Raw genomic sequence first — 20342 nt, 5'->3', positions numbered from 1 at the left:
TATATATAAGACCGCGGTGGAGAAATAACCAGTGCGCGGCATTTTGACATGCCTCTCTAGTCTATTACGTGCACTGTGGAATCGAATGACATGGTCTCGTTTGCGGAACAAAGGTTGGTGGGAAGTTCTGCGTACATGGGATGATATTAAAATGTAAAGACTGGATTGAAAACTTTCGATAGGTGTAAACTTTAGTTTCAAACGTCGTTTGTTTTGTGCGAATAGGGTGACTAGTTCAACTTCGATCCATGGCGGAGGCCTGGTCAACTGGGACCAGGGCCGACGTAACGTGTCCACACTGGCGATTTGCGTCGGACCAAATTTTGCGTCGGCCCTGAGTCGGCCCTGAACCCCCCCCCCCTTTCAACCGGGACCAAACTGAGTCGGCCCGGCCGACTCAGCGTGTCCAGATTGGTTTTTTACATCGGCCCCGGCCCAGGTCTGGACCTGGGCCGACGCAAAGTCGTCAATCTGAACGTACTAATTATATAGGGCTCAGCCCTTGGTGTCGCGCCAGAGGTTAAGATTGGCAATATTGTTTGTATTGATGTGATAAAATATAATTACAGAGAACACCACATTAACCCGTCAAGCCATTTAGCAAAATGCCTAGTGTACACGACGTCAAACCCTGCAGCAGTGCAGGTATAGATTTGTGTAAAAATGTTGGACAAAAATTGGCAATTTTCACCATGATAACAGCCTACTAACATCCTACGATATTATGCCATCATTACCATTGCAATGGTAACCGCACTGCCCACCTTCCTATTGCAAGCTGAAAAACTATAGCGTTCCCCAAAAAACCTGGTAATTTCAAAATTTAGATATTGACACAGGAGGCGCTTTTCTAAAATTCAATCCCAGCATTCTTTACGTTTGACCCCCCCCCCGTTCATATGCACGACAGTTTTCTCCCTTTTTCCAGTTTTTATGCATGATATTAACGATATTTTGTATCAGCGACAGGGTGGATAATAACACTTACTGGCTTATTACCCAATATCGCCTGTTCCTGTGTCGTATCAGCATGAGTGTCATTTGTGCTGAGTCAGACACTCGACTTCGTCTCATGTCTGACGCAGCACAAATGACACTCATGCTGATACGACACAGGAACAGGCGATATTTAGGGGTTATTACTGTATTGATTTGTTGCTTTCTTGACGAGGGCTCTGATGTAAATTACAATTCATTTGTAACTCAGATTACCCTAATTAAAATAAAGAGTAATAATAAAGAGTAATAATAATAATAATAATAATAATAATAATAATAATAATAATAATTACACGAAGTTTGGGCGATACCGCGTCGTATTCGAGTGATGTGTCCGTATTTGACGAGTTGCGCAGCAACGAGTCAAAATACGGACACATCACGAGAATACGACGCGGTATCGCCCTAACTTCGTGTAATAACCCTTTATCGTACATGCATGCTTTGGTTATGACTGTTTTCCTACGGACGCTCGAAATTAGCGACGAAATCAACTTGAAATCGACCTTGCTTCCTCCAGGCTGTACTTATAAAAAGTTGGTTGCTAAGGAGTGATGACAACGAATCACTTCTTGATATTATTCCGCTATTGGGCCATTCCACTTCAAAGGAGGTTAATAGAGCACTTTTAAAGCATACAATTTAGATATTACGATGTCGACACAGGTTTTCACAATTTGAAGAAGATTTATTTTTAGTTTAAAATGACGGTGGATGTAAAACATAGGCGGGAGTTTGTAAAATGGGTGTGTTTTCGTGTTTTGATACATAACTTCATCCCTGCGTGAAAGTTATGAGGCCGCCAAAATCGGGTCAAAATACTCGCGCCACGCTCAAACTCTATCGAATATGAACAGCTGAGAGCACAGAGAGCAAGCAGCTCTGCGACATCTTTGAATGCACATACAGTGGATATAATACCCATACCAGTCAGTTTATCTCGAAGAATTATACATGTTCCCAGACGTCAAATATGCCGAATTTACCATCTCAGTAAGCGGATTAGTGAAAACATGAAGTGAGTACACTGTAAGCTGTAGTGTCGTAACTCGTTCGTGATTTTGTTGCTGTACGAATAAAACATTTCAAAGGTATTTCCGTCGTCTGCTCGTATATTTTCGTTCCTGGCTTGCCTAAATAGAACTAAACTTCCTTTAACAACCTAAGCGAAAGTTTGACTTTCCCTGGATGGTACATTGTATCTGAAACCCGCACCGCATCGGTGCCACCAGACACGATCATGACCTGTGCACTGACAGGTACAAATCGGAAATATCATGTGCACCTTCAACCTTGTCTGTCGTGAGTATTTTCAGTGCGGTTGAACTTTCGTGGCTCATTTACGACTGTAAACTACGGTGGCCCAAAACTACCTGTTCTCCGCATTCAAAGTCTGCGTCGCAATCAAATGTTTTCTCTCACATATGTCTCTGCATTCAAAGTCTGCGTCGCAATCAAATGTTTTTCTCTCACATATGTCTCTGCATTCAAAGTCTGCGTCGCAATCAATTGTTTTTCTCTCACATATGTCTCCGCATTGAAAGTCTGCGTCGCAATCAAATGTTCTCCGCATTCAAAGTCTGCGTCGCAATCAAATGTTTTTCTCTCACATATGTCTCTGCATTCAAAGTCTGCGTCGCAATCAAATGTTTTTCTCTCACATATGTCTCTGCATTCAAAGTCTGCGTCGCAATCAATTGTTTTTCTCTCACACATGTCTCCGCATTCAAAGTCTGCGTCGCAATCAAATGTTTTTCTCTCACATAAGCTTATGTCTCCGCATTCAAAGTCTGCGTCGCAATCAAATGTTTTTCTCTCACATATGTCTCCGCATTCAAAGTCTGCGTCGCAATCAAATGTTTTTCTCTCACATATGTCTCCGCATTCCAAGTCTGCGTCGCATTCAATTGTTTTTCTCTCACATATGTCTCCGAGGTATGCCTCAGTGTACGTTATTCCGCGAAGCATAATTTCTATCGAACAGCGCTCTCAGACAGTCGCTATTGACAACGACGAACATTGTATCAAGTTATTTTCAATAGATTATCGATCGAAAATTTGTTTGGACGCCGCTTGTGCCGGGCGCCGTGTGTTGAGGTCACGTCATAAACATTTCCACAATAACCCATATATTGACTTATACACTTAAATATCAACATTGAAGGTATCCGTTGGTTTCCTGTACTGAAATTAAATCGACGACAATTTTTTAGTTTTGGTGATACTTATACGTACGTTTCGGCACATTTTGGCGCACCTCGGCGTAGTTTGGCGCCATTGTGAACGGGGGACTACACGCGAGTGAGCGAGACAACAATGTATCAATTTCGGACAAAAGGATATCGATCGATAACGTTCACTGCACGATTACAGTGGAGACTCTACGCCCGTTCGCCTCTGTTCTGTGTTATTCTTGCAGTTTACTGGGATTTTCATAGTTAATATTCGCCAAAATTTGGTATAAATTACAACAACCTGACTGGTATTTGGTCTGTATAATTTAAGAGACGCTAGTGCACTACGGCCCAAAGGCGCCCCATTTTGTACGGTATATAGCGTCCCGAATTTTTGCCACACATACGTGGAGTGCGCGTTCGGAGAGTCAATTTCACCTCCCGCGTCATGTTGAAAATTTCGCCGTATTTCCTTGCTGCACATCTAAATAATATTATATAGGGCTGAGCCCTTGGTGTCGCGCCAGGGGTTAAGATTGGCAATGTTATTTGTATTGATTCATGATAAACTGTAATTGTTACTTCATAAACGTTTATATGACAACTATGCCCAGTTTCCCTCTGATGAAAGCAGTTCACGTACTACACGACGTCAAACCTTGCAGCAGGGCAGGTATAGATTTTCTGTAGCGTGTAAATATTTTGGACAAAAATTGGCAATTTTTACAATGATAACAGCCTATGGCGTTAAACAAGGGACGTATTATGCAATAATTGTCATTGCAATGGTAAACTGCACTGCCCACCTTCCACTTGCAAGCTAAAAACTATAGCGTTCCGTCTAAAAACTTGCAATTTTGAATCTAATTATTGACACAGGGGGCGCTCTTCTATAATTCAATCCCAGCATTCTTTGCGTATGCCCCCGTTCATATGCACGACAGTTTTCTCCGTTTATCTATATCAATGATACTTTGTATCAGCGACAAGGTGTATAATAACATTTACTGGCTAATAAAAGAGGTATATTTTATAAAAGGCATGTTATATCATAGTAATTTGTTTCGTATTTGTTTATTTACGAGTACTCAAAAAAAAAAACATGGCGGCGCCCATCATGAGAAAGAAGGGTACACTTCCGGTTACTCGCATAGTATATTATGAATAAGCGCATGCGTAGTCAGTAAGCCGCTGGCGCGACTAATATTATATAGGGCTGAGCCCTTGGTGTCGCACCAGGGGTTAAGATTGCAATGTTATTTGTATTGATTCATGATAAACTGTAATTGTTACTTCATAAACGTTTATATGACAACTATGCCCAGTTTCCCTCTGATGAAAGCAGTTCACGTACTTACACGACGTCAAACCCTGCAGCAGGGCAGGTATAGATTTTCTGTAGCGTGTAAATATTTTGGACAAAAATTGGCAATTTTTACAATGATAACAGCCTATGGCGTTAAACAAGGTACGTATTATGCAATAATTATCATTGCAATGGTAACTGCACTGCCCACCTTCCACTTGCAAGCTAAAAACTATAGCGTTCCGTCTAAAAACTTGCAATTTTTGAATCTAATTATTGACACAGGGGGCGCTCTTCTATAATTCAATCCCAGCATTCTTTGCGTATGCCCCCGTTCATATGCACGACAGTTTTCTCCGTTTATCTATATCAACGATACTTTGTATCAGCGACAAGGTGTATAATAACATTTACTGGCTAATAAAAGAGGATATTTTATAAAAGGCATGTTATATCATAGTAATTTGTTTCGTATTTGTTTATTTACGAGTACTCAAAAAAAAAACATGGCGGCGCCCATCATGAGAAAGAAGGGTACACTTCCGGTTACTCGCATAGTATATTATGAATAAGCGCATGCGTAGTCAGTAAGCCGCTGGCGCGACTATTAATGAAAGAGCAACAGGTCCTATTTCCGTATATGCTGCCCTTACAATTATAATATTTTGGGAAGAATTTCACAAGGGAATTCCAAAAATACGTAAGCGATAAGAGACATATGCAAAATCAAGTAAAAACACAGTCAACAGCAAAACGATCTTCAACTCGTCATTTCATAAAAAAAGAGGGAAACTAAAAAAAATAAAACCATAGAGTTTTAGTTACCCTTCATGATATGTGTCATACCAAATATTATAAAAAATAACAGCGAAATGAAAAAGTTAAACCAACTGTTTTTTTCAGATGTATTTTTCATTTTACGATGTGTCTACTCTGCTCGATTTCCCATAGAAAACAATTGCGTTTAATGTACTGAACAGACCGTACAACTATCGCTCGTTCAAATTTCTCAATTCTGAACCAATTATAGTGAAAAGTGGCACGGTGTTTCCTTGATATATATACAAAATTGATGTCGTTTTACTTTTTTGAATTTCTCGACGAAACTTGTTTAGTTGCATTTTATTTTTCCGATCGCTTAATTTTGCTCCTGCCCTCAATAAAATGGCGATCTTACAGCGTTTGCATATGCAGAATCAGGGTCTAATATTGACCCATTTTAATCGGTTAGCGTCTCTTAAATTATACAGACCAAATACCAGTCAGGTTGTTGTAATTTATACCAAATTTTGGCGAATATTAACTATGAAAATCCCAGTAAACGGCAAGAATAACACAGAACAGAGGCGAACGGGCGTAGAGTCTCCACTGTAATCGTGCAGTGAACGTTATCGATCGATATCCTTTTGTCCGAAAATTGATACATTGTTGTCTCGCTCACTCGCGTGTAGTCCCCCCGTCACAATGGCGCCAAACTACGCCGACAGTCTGAACGCTAGGGTGTAATTTGAACAGCGCCCTCAGAAAAATAGCCTCGTTTTCATTTCAAAACAAAGGTCGCAGTAGTATGCAGAGGTCACGCTAGCATGGGTCGCCTAAACATGCCTGTATTGATGCTATCCCGCGGACCTGAGTGAATGTTATAGGTAATATGTGTTTTTTAGTAATTTTTTCTGATATAAACAGTTTTTCATGTAAAAATAAACCTGCCTTCAAAAGATTGTCGATGTGTATACTGAGTGGTTTCTGTTGCATAACACGATTTGGGTCTGTCTATGAAGGAGAACTGGGGCTAGTAAATGGTCTTCCGGGTCTTGAACACCGATCAAATTTCAGCAGTGTTTTTTTCAGTAACAATTGAGTGTGTATACCAATTTTTAACTTCACAGTGTTATTTTACTGGAAATGGTACACTTTTCAATAGACCCTTGGCGAAACTTCGTCTTAAAAATTCACCTATGAATGCCGTTTTCTAGCACTTGTTAGAGTGGGCATTTTACATTCACCACAGATGAGATGGCCTCTACAATTTACAAACGAGAATAATTTTACGTTAACTACAACTACAGTTCTTTAGTGTGTATTTTTTTTGTCTCAGAATTTTAGAATTTATAAATTGTTTTATGTATCTTAAAGTCTGTTACTAGTTCGATTGTTAAAAAATCTCAAGATGAGCAAAGTAAAATAAATATAAAAAAGCTGGTACAGTGCTACTCGATTTCAAGGTCATCATCTGAAATGTCTAAGTCTGAATTTTGATAGTTGTTTTCATTTTCTATCACTTCAATTATATTTTCCTCTGGTAATTCATACTCTTCTTCTGTCTCTATGGTTATCTCTGTTTCTATCTCCTCAGTTTCTATATTCATCTCATCTTGAATTAATTCATTTGCTTCTGCCGCTACTTTGTCAATGTCAGGACACAGCATTTCAGAACAACTATCAGTGTTAATACAATTTCTACAATTACAAGCAGGTCCACAAGCTTTGTTTGACTTTACACAACCGCAGTGTTTGGTTTTACAGCCAGTTTACAGCTACAACCTTTAGTAAATTGACTTACATTGGCTTCAACAAGTGCAAAATTGTCATCACTATCCCATAAAATTGAAAGCTTATTTCCAGAGACCTTAAAACCATGGTCTGAGTAGTTTGGCAGTAAAATTTTTGAGGAATGAGATTGATTCCAAAGTTTTGAGACAAAACAAGAGCGAAGCCAGTGATAGTATAGCGCAGTTGCATTTGGAATACATTCATCTTCGTGTCGTATTCTTGGTTGTATACCATTTCTTATTGTCTCTACCCAAAGTTCATGTAATTTTGTTTCACTCAGATTTTTGTTGTCTTGTTTAAGTGTCTTAAAGAGATCCTCTGGGTTTGAATATTCCTTCCCGAATTCAGCATTATGCCTTTTATAATACATTGTTCCTACAAGGCGGAGGAAGGATAAATAACCAGATTCACTGTCTGTCTGGGCCAAATTACCTGGGCCAAAGCTTTTTCCAGCAATGAATGTTGCATGTTGAAAAAATGTGGTGAGAAAAGCTGCTTTTCCATAACCAACAAAAAATGATATGAAATCACAACCGGATGCAATATAGATTGTTTGGATGCATTTAGCCCTATGTATTTGTGGTATGTCAGCCAGGTCTGGATCTCTTAAGATTGCATGATAAAGCTTATTAAGATTCAAAAAAGACTGATTTCCAATTTCTGATTTCAATTGAACAAAAATGTCCTTTTCTTTGAAATCATTGTTTTCAAAAATACTAAGGTCATTTGAATTGAAATATGGCAGACCAATGTGAAAGACATCAGTATCAGGTGAGAAAACAAGAATCTTTGCATAGTTACATTTTGTAATATTTAGCCAGATTCTGGTATCTGTCTCCTCATGGTTTGCATTATATACTATACTCTCAACAGCATCAGTATTAAACATTATTGAGTAAGCTTTGCCACTTTTGTCACCAGTGTATCCGCCAGCAGTGACAAATTCTTTCCCAGGGACTAGATATTGTCTGATTAAACCAGGCAGATTTTCACTGAGGAGATTTATAACAACCTTTTATTGTCCCTGTTTCCAATGAAATCTGCCCATCTCTCCTTTGGAATAGGAGACTGGAGTGTCAAATTTTCAACAGTTTTACATTTGGTGACCTTTCCTTTATCACGCCGACCTTGCTCTATTTCTTTGGGGCTAGGTTGATCTCCACATAGTGCCTTTGGGTCATCAAACAACAGATGGACTGCTTTTGTGTTCCTCCTAAAATGAGGCAGAATCCATCTTTTCATGAGATACATAAAATAATCACCAAACGTTTTATGATGGCTTCTAATAGGTGCACTGTTTATCATAAACATACCCTCAAGTATGACCAAATCAGGAATCCAACCTTCTGGGAGTTTGTCAATTGCTACACACTCTTTTTCATACCTTGATAACAGAAATTTCTTTGCATTTGCCTTTGTAGATTGATGGTACATGGAGCCATCAGCTTGACAAATAGCCCTTGGGAGTGGAATAAACTGTTTGAATGCCGTGATCGGACTGCCTGTCTTTATGGAAAAAGCCATTTGCTTCTTCAAACACAAGTCAATTAATTTTTTATCTTGTTCATTTGTGCGAATTCTTCTCTTCACAGCTTGTACACTTGTGAATGTTTTTAGTTTTTTCATCCTGACAGGGGCAGCAGTACTGGGCACATTTAATAGCCGAGAAGAAATATAATTTTCATAAGCAGTTTGTCCAGTTTTGTAATAACTACACATATCATCATAAACTGAACCTGAAGCAACTTCTCCTGAAAATAATTTCATTAAACCTCTGTTACTAGGAATGCTGTCAACGTTGAAGACATTACTTTCAGTTATTTTATTAAAATATTTGATGCAGATTTGCTCGTCAAGTTCTCTGCTTGATTTTTGATCATCTCTCAGTATTATTTTTTTCAAGGCAGTTTTTCTTTCAGGAACAATCTGTGTCATCATGTTGGACTGACAAGCTGCCCTGTAGGGTAGATAAACAGCAATATTATCAAGCAAGTCCGGTGAAGGTTTGAAGACAGAGTTTTTCACATGTAAATTGATTTGTGACTCATGGGCCTCATCAAGGGCTAACTGCCTCCAACTGAGCCCTGTAAATGAAGCAGTGAATCCACCATTCTTTAAGTGGCCAAGTATATTTTGCGGCATTGTCAACAGGTCTGCTAAGTGTTGTGGAACAAGTCTTAAGTAAATTTTCCTATCAAAGGCATGGAAAAGGGGTGCCAATTTTTTTATAGCCCCCACTCGCAAGTCCCAATTAGAACTCCTAAAAGCCAAGTATAATCCCACATATGACAAGCAATCTCTGTGTATGAAATTAGACCAAAACTGGAAAGTTTCATCCTTTGCACTGTACTCCTCAACAAACTCCCTAAATTCCTGTTCCAGACCAGCAAGTTTACAGTTGATGCTGTCCTGGATTTTCTTAATTTCATCCAGATTATCCATATTGGACAGGTTTTCCATGGTCAGTGTTTTTTCTAAAACCTCTTTCATAATTGCTGTACTGTCAAGGTCACATTTCCATTGTTCAGGTACACAATTTCTGAATTCAAAAATGCTTCCACCTGCTTCCTGTAAAATGCTTCCCAGGACTGCATGAGAAACCTGTGACTCCTTTTAAAATTTTGACATAGCAAAAGTGATGTCAGCAGGCCTTCCTCTTTGTAGGTCTCTTTTGCTATTGTTTTAAGACCAGCATCCATATAGATCTTAAACAGCACAGGCTGAGTGTTTTTTAATAAATGCCAGTCTCCTGGAAAGCAAATTAACCAGTGAAGCTCATCATGATACTCGTGTTTCAATTTTATTAAAAGGTCATAGGTTTTTCCGTCACCAATGACCACCAGGTATTTCAGTCTTTTCCCAATATTAAACACAGAATACAATTTCTCAATCACATGTTTCACTGTGTCTATGCTGTCACAAGGTTCATTTAACACGCCAAGATACACAGCCTTTGCCTTCTCAGTAACTGGAATTTCAGCATGAGAAATCATGTTTCTCAGGTTTGGCAATGCATATTTATCATTTAATGTATATGAGGATTGTTTCTGAAGACAATATAGAAATGTTTGTTTTTGAAGTATGTCAAAGGCATGTTTTTCATTGTCTAGCAATTTAAAGTCATCAAGTGTAATATTGGATGAAGTTGAAAATGAATTTCCACTAACTGTGGGTAAAAAGTGTTGACTGTCATCAGTAGTATCTTTGACTGCCTGTATGTTTGACACAGTTTTCCTTCGCTTTCGTTCAGGTGGCTTCTCATCACCATTACTAGCAGCACTAGCACATGGAAACAACTGATTACCATATACTTCATCCATTGACTTAATCAGAAGATCAGGTTTAAGCAAACGCTGATTTGAAATATACCAGGATTTAAGTGACATAGTGTCATTTGTGTCAATTAATTCAAAATTATCACTCAATCTATCTTTGGAAAGGACCAGGTCAAATACCCCATAGGAATGTCTTATGATGTAAAATGGTTCCACATCAGAGTAGCAAGATCCAAAATTACATTGCAACTCACCATTAGCAGAAAAGACTTTAACTGGACATTTTACAGCATATGAAAGGCAAATTAACTCGCAATAATCACCAGGTATATCTGGGGAGACCAGCTTTTCAGCACGAGTTTCAAAATCAGGAAAGTTTTGAGTTAAGAGAAATAATTGCTCATTCATTGGAATGGTTTCTTCAAAGAATTTATATGAGTCACCATTAGCCAAGATGGATGACAAAGTTTGGCGAATTGTACACGACAAAAAATATTCCATTTCAGAAAGAGCTTCATCACAGGGTAATCTCATATCATTTCTCTTACATGTTCTCAATTTGACAGAACATAAGACAGCAATGCATCTAAACAGTGAACTACTGTCTCTCATCACACAAATCTTTTGCAGCTCTGAGAATGAACGCAGCCTGGTACTTCCAATAATAAAATCCTCACTAGTGTTTTTGTTAGACTCTGGCTTGGGTTCAACTGCCTGATAGGAAGTTGCATGTATACCCCTATTCTTGAAGTTAGGTGTAACAGTTGCATATGGTTGCCCAATATCCAAGTTATCTAATGAAGCTACACAGAAAGAATCTTCAGTAAAACTGCTAGCATGTTGTTCTTTTAAAACATCAAGGACCACTTGATTCATATGATCTCTCACTGTTGCTTTTGAGCAAATAATGCCAAAGGAATTAAGCAATGATGATAGTTTTGAGGAGCCACTGTATGAATCAATGTTATCAGCAAGGAGGAGATGTAATGGATAATTACATTCCTTGTTTTTCATATATAACAGATGACACAAATTGTAAAATATTTGAAGGAAACGTTTGTGCTTGTTAATGGACTCAGTTTTGTAAAATCCATGTAGTGCTCTGTCCAGGTAAAGTTTGTGCGAAAAATCTTTGAGCGTTCACCTTTGCTTTGGGTCACCAGAAATAGAAAATTCCACAGAACAGGGTCAACTTCCTTAACTATATCATGTATCTTGAGAGAAGACAGATTTGCATGAGATTGGTACTTTTCCACAAAATTGGCTGCTTGTGTATACAATCGTTCAGACAAATTTTCAGCAGCAGATAACAGAATGGCCATTGGGTGTGGACTTTTTGATATTGATTCTCCAGTCAAATCTTTTTGTAGTTTATTACAAGTGTCCTCTAGTTGTTTAATTGTTTTGGTCAGATTATAATACTGTCTATGTAAAACATCCTTGACATTAACACCATATCTTAAAATAAGAGTACTAAAGTTTGTTGTACAGTTCCTCCTGATTTATTGTTGAAAATGATATATGATGGCCAAAAATTTTACTCATTTCTAGCTTCACAAATGTGGAGGATCTGTCTGTGTAGTATGACAGTGGCTTTTCTCTATCATGTTTCTTATTATACAGTTCTATGATTTGCTCTGTAAAATAGGATTTAACTTCTGTCAGCAGTAGTGGCTCTTTATCAAAGAGTTTTTTTTCCAACTACTAAACCTGTCCTAGTTAGAGCAATTTCCTCAATATCCCCTGACAGTGAATAATTGTGCAGTTTCTCTTTCAGGGTAGTCAAGACACTGCTAAGGCTTTCATTGTCAGAAAATATACCCTCATGCTGTTGTTTTAGTGCACAGATCAGACGATACAACTTCATGTAACAACTCATACACACTGGACTATCTTTACCTAACTTCAAACTTTGATAGTCACCATGGTCATCAAAATGTTTTTGTAAAAACTCTGCATCAGGTGGGTGTCTAACGTTGCCATATAGACATCTGTCACAGTCTGGCATTGTACAATGAACCCTGTGCCTTGCAGCCCATTTTGAGTAATGTGATTCACATAGAGGAGCATTTTCTGGTACATCTGGTAATTTATCTTCATCAAACAAATTGAACAAGGCCACAAACATACCCTTGTCATCAACATAAGTTGTCTTCCAACTCTCCGCATCACACACAAAACATTTGCATTTTTTCCGTTTTCTATTGTCTTTGCTTTCACATTCAGAATCACCCATAGCTTTACCCTGATTGTACTTATTATAGGCTCTTTCAATGATATGATTGCAAGCATTACAAATACACACTTTTGGTGTCATTTTATAAGTTGCTGCCAACCATTCTAAATATTTTTCATCTTTTTTAAGTTTGTGATGCCACCTAATGCTCTGTGTCACTGCACACCGACCACATGGCCCACACTCAGTAACATCAGGGTGGGCTTCCTTAACTCTAGGCTTTACTCCCCCTTTCCCAGAAACATGTACATATACTGTGGAATTTTTCAATGGTACCATGCATTTCAGAGGCCTTCCATTGAGGTATAACTTGAAAGTATCTTCATTCATATTTAATTTTTTGGCAACCTTGGCTTTAATTCATTAATTGTTGTTGTAACTGGCAAGGTGAAAATTTGGTCTTGAAATTTGACATTGACCACATATGTTGGATTATTGAAGTTGGTCTGAAGCCTTTTGTATCTTGTCTCTATATCTTGCAAGATCAGATTTTTATGATGTGCTTGGCTTTAAAGTAAAGTTGCCATCTTTTATTTATCAAAGTAAGATTATTTGAAAACTTCTTGTGCCTTGAACTATGAACATTCTTGTTTTTGGCCAGTTTCTCTATAGATAACAGGAGATTCCTCCTTTGGTTAGATGCATTGGCCATTCTCACTTCTTGTTTTTGAAATATGTAGGGCAAGTGAATTCTATTTACCAGCTGAAGAAACTGCAAATATCGCTGTACATGTTGTCTGGCAAAAGTAGCAGTGCGTCCTACTGAAACCTGCATTACTGTCAGCAATTTCGACAACCGTGCATTTCCAATTTTTTCAATATTTTGAACTGAGCTTTCCAGAGTTGCCTTCCCAATATTAGCTTGCAGCAGATGCTCATTAATTACAAGCAAGCTGTGTTTACTCTCAGCACTCAGACACAGACTCCTCTTGATTTTTTTTATTAATGTGCTGCTACCATTTTTGGCATGGTTACAGCACCATACCTTTCCAAGTAGGGCATCTTTACAACTCCTTGTCAAACTACTCCTTTTCACCTTTGATGCCCAAAAATATCCCATCTTTCTCAAAAACAGAACACAACAGTTCACCCAGAAAATTAATAAGTCCTGAATTCAATATACTGCAAAGACAGGCTTTATTCTAAATAAACCTGAAGTCACCTGAAGAGACAAATCAGACACGAAAATTACGTCAAAAGACTGAAAAGTGAACCACCATGAGGTCACATGCACATGTTTTTCTACGGGAAGCCCCGGCTGGAAGCCATCCTCGGACTGTGATGACTCTAAAAAAAAGGAAAAAAAAAAGAGGAAAATAATTAAAAACAACTGTGACACGAATTTTACGTATTGCAACCTAAAAGTTTCACTTGATGATAGCTTTTCCCCTAAAAAGCAACATTTGACCTAAAAATACGCACAGTTTTGGGATATATTTCACTATGAGCGTATGCGAGTACACAGTGTGTAAACGTACAGTAGATTTGGCGCCATATTGGATTTTAGCGGCAAAACACAGCGGCGAACTTTGCGCCCCAACATCAAATTCCTGGCATGAACAGACGAAATTTTGCGGCAAAAAGCTAATTCACAGTATAATTCCACGAGATATGCTTGATTTTGGGCCTTAATTTCATGCTACCGTAGTTGGTACAGCAACACAAGTCCGCGCTCGACATGTAACATCGTACTATGAAAAATCGCTGAAATCGCAAAATTCACTTTAATTTTTCAAACAGAGCCCCGAAAAGTCACTTACCTTCTCAGAAAACAATATTGAAGAGATGAAGTTGGTCTCCAATGATAATTATTGGCGAAAAAATGAGGATTTGGGAGCGACTGAAACACGATGTTAGCCAGCCAACCGTCACAGTGTAGACTGAGCTGCTGAGTGCCGTTCGAAAGGAAATGGCATTTGCATATGCAAATTGCACCCCCAGCGTTCAGACTGCGAGGTGCGCCAAAATGTGCCGAAACGTACGTAAAAGTATCACCAAAACTAAAAAAATTGTCGTCGATTTAATTTAAGTACAGGAAACCAACGGATACCTTCAATGTTGATATTTAAGTGTATAAGTCAATATATGGGTTATTGTGGAAATGTTATAACGTGACCTCAACACACGAGCGCCCGGCCCGTCCATTGAAAAACAAATTTTCGATCGATAATCTATTTAAAATAACTTGATACAATGTTCGTCGTTGTCAATAGCGACCGTCTGAGAGCCTGTTCGATAGAAATTATGCTTCGCGGAATAACGTACACTGAGGCATACCTCGGAGACATATGTGAGAGAAAAACAATTGAATGCGACGCAGACTTGGAATGCGGAGACATATGTGAGAGAAAAACATTTGATTGCGACGCACACTTTGAATGCGGAGATATATGTGAGAGAAAAACATTTGAATGCGACGCAGACTTTGAATGCGGAGACATATGTGAGAGAAAAACAATTGAATGCGACGCAGACTTTGAATGCGGAGACATATGTGAGAGAAAAACATTTGATTGCGACGCACACTTTGAATGCGGAGATATATGTGAGAGAAAAACATTTGATTGCGACGCAGACTTTGAATGCGGAGATATATGTGAGAGAAAAACATTTGATTGCGACGCAGACTTTGAATGCGGAGACGTGTGACAGAAAAACATTTGATTGCGACGCAGACTTTGAATGCGGAGACATATGTGAGAGAAAAACATTTGATTGCGACGCAGACTTTGAATGCAGAGACATATGTGAGAGAAAATATTTGATTGCGACGCAGACTTTGAATGCGGAGACATATGTGAGAGAAAAACATTTGATTGCGACGCAGACTTTGAATGCGGAGACATATGTGAGAGAAAAACATTTGATTGCGACGCAGACTTTGAATGCGGAGACATATGTGAGAGAAAAACATTTGATTGCGACGCAGACTTTGAATGCGGAGACATATGTGAGAGAAAAACAATTGATTGCGACGCAGACTTTGAATGCGGAGACATAAGCTTATGTGAGAGAAAAACATTTGATTGCGACGCAGACTTTGAATGCGGAGACATATGTGAGAGAAAAACAATTGATTGCGACGCAGACTTTGAATGCAGAGACATATGTGAGAGAAAAACATTTGATTGCGACGCAGACTTTGAATGCAGAGACATATGTGAGAGAAAAACATTTGATTGCGACGCAGACTTTGAATGCGGAGAACAGGTAGTTTTGGGCCACCGTAGTAAACGATGTAATTCACTGCCCAGATACTTTAAGCTCATCAACAGGAAACTTGTCGTAAAGCGATTCTATCATGATGCTCTGTCAACCGATATCATTATACGAGTAATCATACATCCATGGTGTAATCTTCAGCAGCGTAGACGACACGAAAACACTGCACCGCCACGGGACCGGCCGTGAATTGACAGGTGTCGGCAAAGTATACAAATTTTCAATACGTTTGTTGGTATGTTTTTGGTACAACTGTACTTGTGCCTAAGTGCATGCCCATGAAGTGACTGTAAACAACACAATTTTTGACCAGAATCGTAATGACGTTTCGGATTGTCATTTGTCTTATTCGCTCAGCTGTTTTGTATGTAACGGAGGTCATGCATGCGCATACAGCGAAGGTCACGCGTACGCGTCGCTGTAAGTAGTTCGGTTACAGTCAAAATATAATTCGTATTTTCACTAGTTAAAATATGGGCTCATATCAGTACCGTCTGAACAACAGAAGGTTGGCAATACAGGCACAGCATGTATGATAATGGGTAATAACCGATTTATCATATACCCATGCCCATAATTTTAGGGAATTTTCACTATTAGAACGAAAAACCTTAAATTTTGAGGCTTTTCTTTATTACGCCTTGCGCATAAATATCAGAATGTTTATGTGAACAGGCTTCATCCATAAAGTATACGGCGAAGATGTCAACATCACGCGCGACATCGCAGCAAGTCGTCCATATCTCAATGAAACTCACGAAGAAAGACACCGGGATACAAAAATCGTCATACAGAAGGAACATTTTAAGGTGCAATTTAAGGTGCAATATGCTATTACAACTGTAACCGATCAAAAAACTGTTCAGCTTTAAATCTATCCTGATTTCGATCGTCGTACGGCACCTCGCGCGGAGAGGACGCCATTTTATTAGTTTACCCTTAGAGTTGCCATGTCAACAATCGTCGCGCGCGCACTACCTGTTCGGTGGAGACCGTGCACAGTGCCGGCGCCATGCGCACGGCAGAATGTTTGCTAGAACTCGACCTAAAAATACCATGGGAAAAAATTTCAAGACTCAACGTGATATTTCCGTATTTTGCAACCAGAAATACCTGTGTTCCTCGAAGCCCTTCAAGTTTTTACGTTGGCGACATCGCTTCGCTGATGACGTTCATCCTGCATATCTCGACGTTTACCGTGAAATATCACGGCTGATATTTTACGATGAACGTCACTAGGATGTAGCAATATGGGCATGGGTATATGATAAAAGAGATATATTTTATAAATGGCATGGTATAAAATAATAATTTGCACGTTTCGTATTTGTTTATTTACGAGTATTAAAAAAAACATGGCGGCGCCCATGAAAGTAGGGTACACTTCCGGTTACTCGCATAGTATATTATGAATATGCGCATGCGTAGTCAGTATGCCGCTGGCGCGACTATTATTGAGTGCTCGTTTTGGAAAGTTATCCTTTCACTCTCAACAGGTTCTTCTGTAGGAAGCCTCGTCTGAGAAATAAAGTATTTTATTAATCATCCCAAAGCCAGTGCTCTGGTTGATATCTGCGTACTACTCGCAAGAAGACAGACAAAAACGGTGGTCTCTTTAACTTGAAATCTGCGCGCGCCATCTTACATAGTATTTTTAGCCACAGAAGATCCGTACTAAAATAAATAGTGTTTCAAACGACATTTAAGGCCTTTCTTTATATTCAGTACGTGCTTTGTATTTTAATGTTACAGTCCATTTCCTGGATTGCCCTGTTGCATGTTTTTCGAACTGCTGTTTTAACGTTTGTTTTCGTTTCTTGTTACAAGCCTGTTTCATAGTGTACTTTTTTAAATTGGCAGGAACAGTGTTATGTCATTATCGTACTATTGATATACTGTTGGTTGAAGTGTTTTGATGTATTTCCCAGATGCAGACACACGCATATTTTATCTTATTTTCGTATATAGTCATGCGTTACAGCGGAACGAGAACAATTGACAGTAAGGGCACGGCAGGGGGACGAGAGAGGAAATATTTTGTCCCTTGCCAAAGGTTTCAGAGGCCCCTTTTTGTTGACAAGGACATTTGTGGACGCCCCCAACATACAAATATATGTTTTGTGAATAAGTATGGTTAATTGCATGACTTAAGATACTTTTGCATATAATTCACATTTTATTATAAACGTGCACCATACAGCGTGAAGCAAATTGCAAGTACGCTCCTGAGACATGTGTTGCGTATATGTCCGATTCATTGTGAAAACTAATATGTGTTTGACATATTTCTGCAAAAGAGATATCGGCGAAAAACATGGATATTATCTAAAATTAATCAACAATGTACTTTTAAAAAATCAATGACTTGAGTGATTTACTGAAAAGACCGTTTATTTTGTATGCTGACAGAAAACAATATAGCTTGCCGGACATGACGTTCTTGGTCATCATCTATCTTTGACAGCAAAGTAAACCATTATTGCAAACAAATGCTTTTACAAACAAATCTGCAATTCTAACATCAGTTGAACAAAATTTGCAGAGAACGTGACAGCTTATCTTTACTGCGATTCTGCTACCATTTAAAAAACTCTCAACGACATCTTCCCGCCTGCCTGCCGACGGTCTGCTAGCTTCTCTGTCCTCATTAAAGGGCCATTATTTGTAACTTTTGACCATTTTTTTACCTCGGAAAATTCCATGTTGGAGGCTCATATTTGTTGCAAAATGTTGTTTTACGAAGAAACAAACATGATTAGTGATGTTATAGCCACATAAAACTGCTAATTTTTGTTCAAACGTGTTGCCCTTCCGAGCTCATTTGTTGACGTCTGGCATGCTCAGCGTGCTGGGGAGAACGCAGATATGGTGACGCAGCGATCACGCCAGATGTACAAGTTCACGTTTATTGCGGGATCAAAACAACATTGCGTCGAGGATTGCCAGACATCTGGCTACGCAACGTGCTCGGACAATGGACTACGACGTAAGTGCTGGGCATCAGTAATGAATATTTATTTTGAAATTGCTGTAAATGGCTCGCGCAGGTGAAGAAGAATGCCTACGTTGCAATCCGCGTGTCAACAGAGTTTGTATTTCTGTCCGGACAAAAATTGAAATTTTCGTTGTAAAATCATACGTTATTTAGTTGTAGGGCACGTAATGTTTTCGAATAATATGCGATTCTCTGTTATTTGACAGGCTATTCAACATGAGCTAGTGATCATTTCAATCAAAACTAACGGAAAAATCGCAAGAAGATACAGCTAATGGAACTTTAAAAATAAGTTTCCGAGGCTCGCTGCCCTTTCGCAATATCAAAAGAAATGACTGTAAAACAGTAAACCCCGTCATATCCTTTCCCTTCCGCTCTGAAGTTCTCATGCCCACGACACACTCGAGTCCTACTCACTGCTTGCGTTCTGAATGAGAGAATGAAAATTGTTCGCCCCATCATCGTACAAACAGCTTTTGCAAACCTGCTTCATTGGCTGCAAGTGTACATACTGCGATATCTGAAACCCTATATCTGCTACTCAAATGAAGGTTGCTTCCACTAAGGGGCGACGTCAAAAGTTCAATATCTGAAAACCTAAATCCTTTAAGTTTTGCTCCAACCCCTCGCCCCTCTTACCCCAGCCCCTTGGAATTTCCTTATGGATGTTGATCAAGGGTTCCATTATTTCATTAAAAGTGATACTTCTAATCATACTAAAACATACTCGGGATGGGAACATTGCAAATAACAACATTTTTACCAGTTTCGCAGCAAAGAGTCAAAATGCGGACACATCACTCGAACACCACGCGGTATCGACCAAGCTTCGTGTAATAACCCTTTTATCATATATGCATACTCCGGTAATGACTGGTTTTATAAGAAAGTTCAGATATTCGCGACAAAATCGATAGAAATCTACCTTGCTTGCTCCTCGCTGTGGCTCATCAAAAGTTGGTTGCTATTGATGGTAACAATATCACTTGTTGGTAATATTCCGCTGGTGAGCCATTCCACCTCAAAGGAGCGGTTTTGGTACACTTTTCACTGCATGAAAACCCAATAATTCAGATAAATTCACATTAATGAATTGCCTGTATTATAGTATAATACACGTAAATTCACATGAATCCACATGAATACAGGCTTGCTGAATACGAAAAATGAATTCTTGACTGTATTCATATCTGTATATGCACTCTTCAGCTAAAATACAGGCAATAATCCATGTTAAAAACTATCTACTGTTGATTGACCAATCAGAGTGCTCAATTCAGGGTGTTTTATTTACTCATAAAGCCTTGGTCACCAAATTCCAGAAACGAATGACAGCGCCGTAGTAAAGTATTGTCCAATCAAAAGTGAACATGTCATATTCTGTAGACATCTGGTACGTTTTAATATTCAAATTTGGTAACACAGCGGAAACCAGCTGCAACACAAAATCTGCTGTGCCCTAGGGCATTTATATAATGTGCCCTAGGGCATTTATAGGATGTTCCATTACATTGGAAGGCTATTTCACAAATAAAAGTTTTAATTCATATCCTAAACATGTTACATTGACAAAGGGGACGGT

General features: G+C 38.8%; 1 long non-coding RNA gene across 1 annotated transcript; it reads right to left on the bottom strand.

The window, feature by feature from the left end:
• Positions 1-13663: 13663 nt before the first annotated feature.
• LOC139136316 (uncharacterized) lies at positions 13664-14441 on the bottom strand. The gene is made up of 2 exons (XR_011553180.1): positions 14304-14441; positions 13664-13830 (listed from the first exon to the last, which is right to left on the bottom strand). It is a non-coding gene; the product is annotated as an uncharacterized lncRNA (long non-coding RNA).
• Positions 14442-20342: the final 5901 nt, after the last annotated feature.

The sequence above is a fragment of the Ptychodera flava genome, chromosome 1, assembly GCF_041260155.1.
Source record: "Ptychodera flava strain L36383 chromosome 1, AS_Pfla_20210202, whole genome shotgun sequence".
NCBI classification, from domain to species: Eukaryota; Metazoa; Hemichordata; class Enteropneusta; family Ptychoderidae; genus Ptychodera; species Ptychodera flava.
The sequence above is the reverse complement of the archived record's forward strand: the minus strand, read 5'-3'. Positions and strand labels throughout refer to the sequence as shown.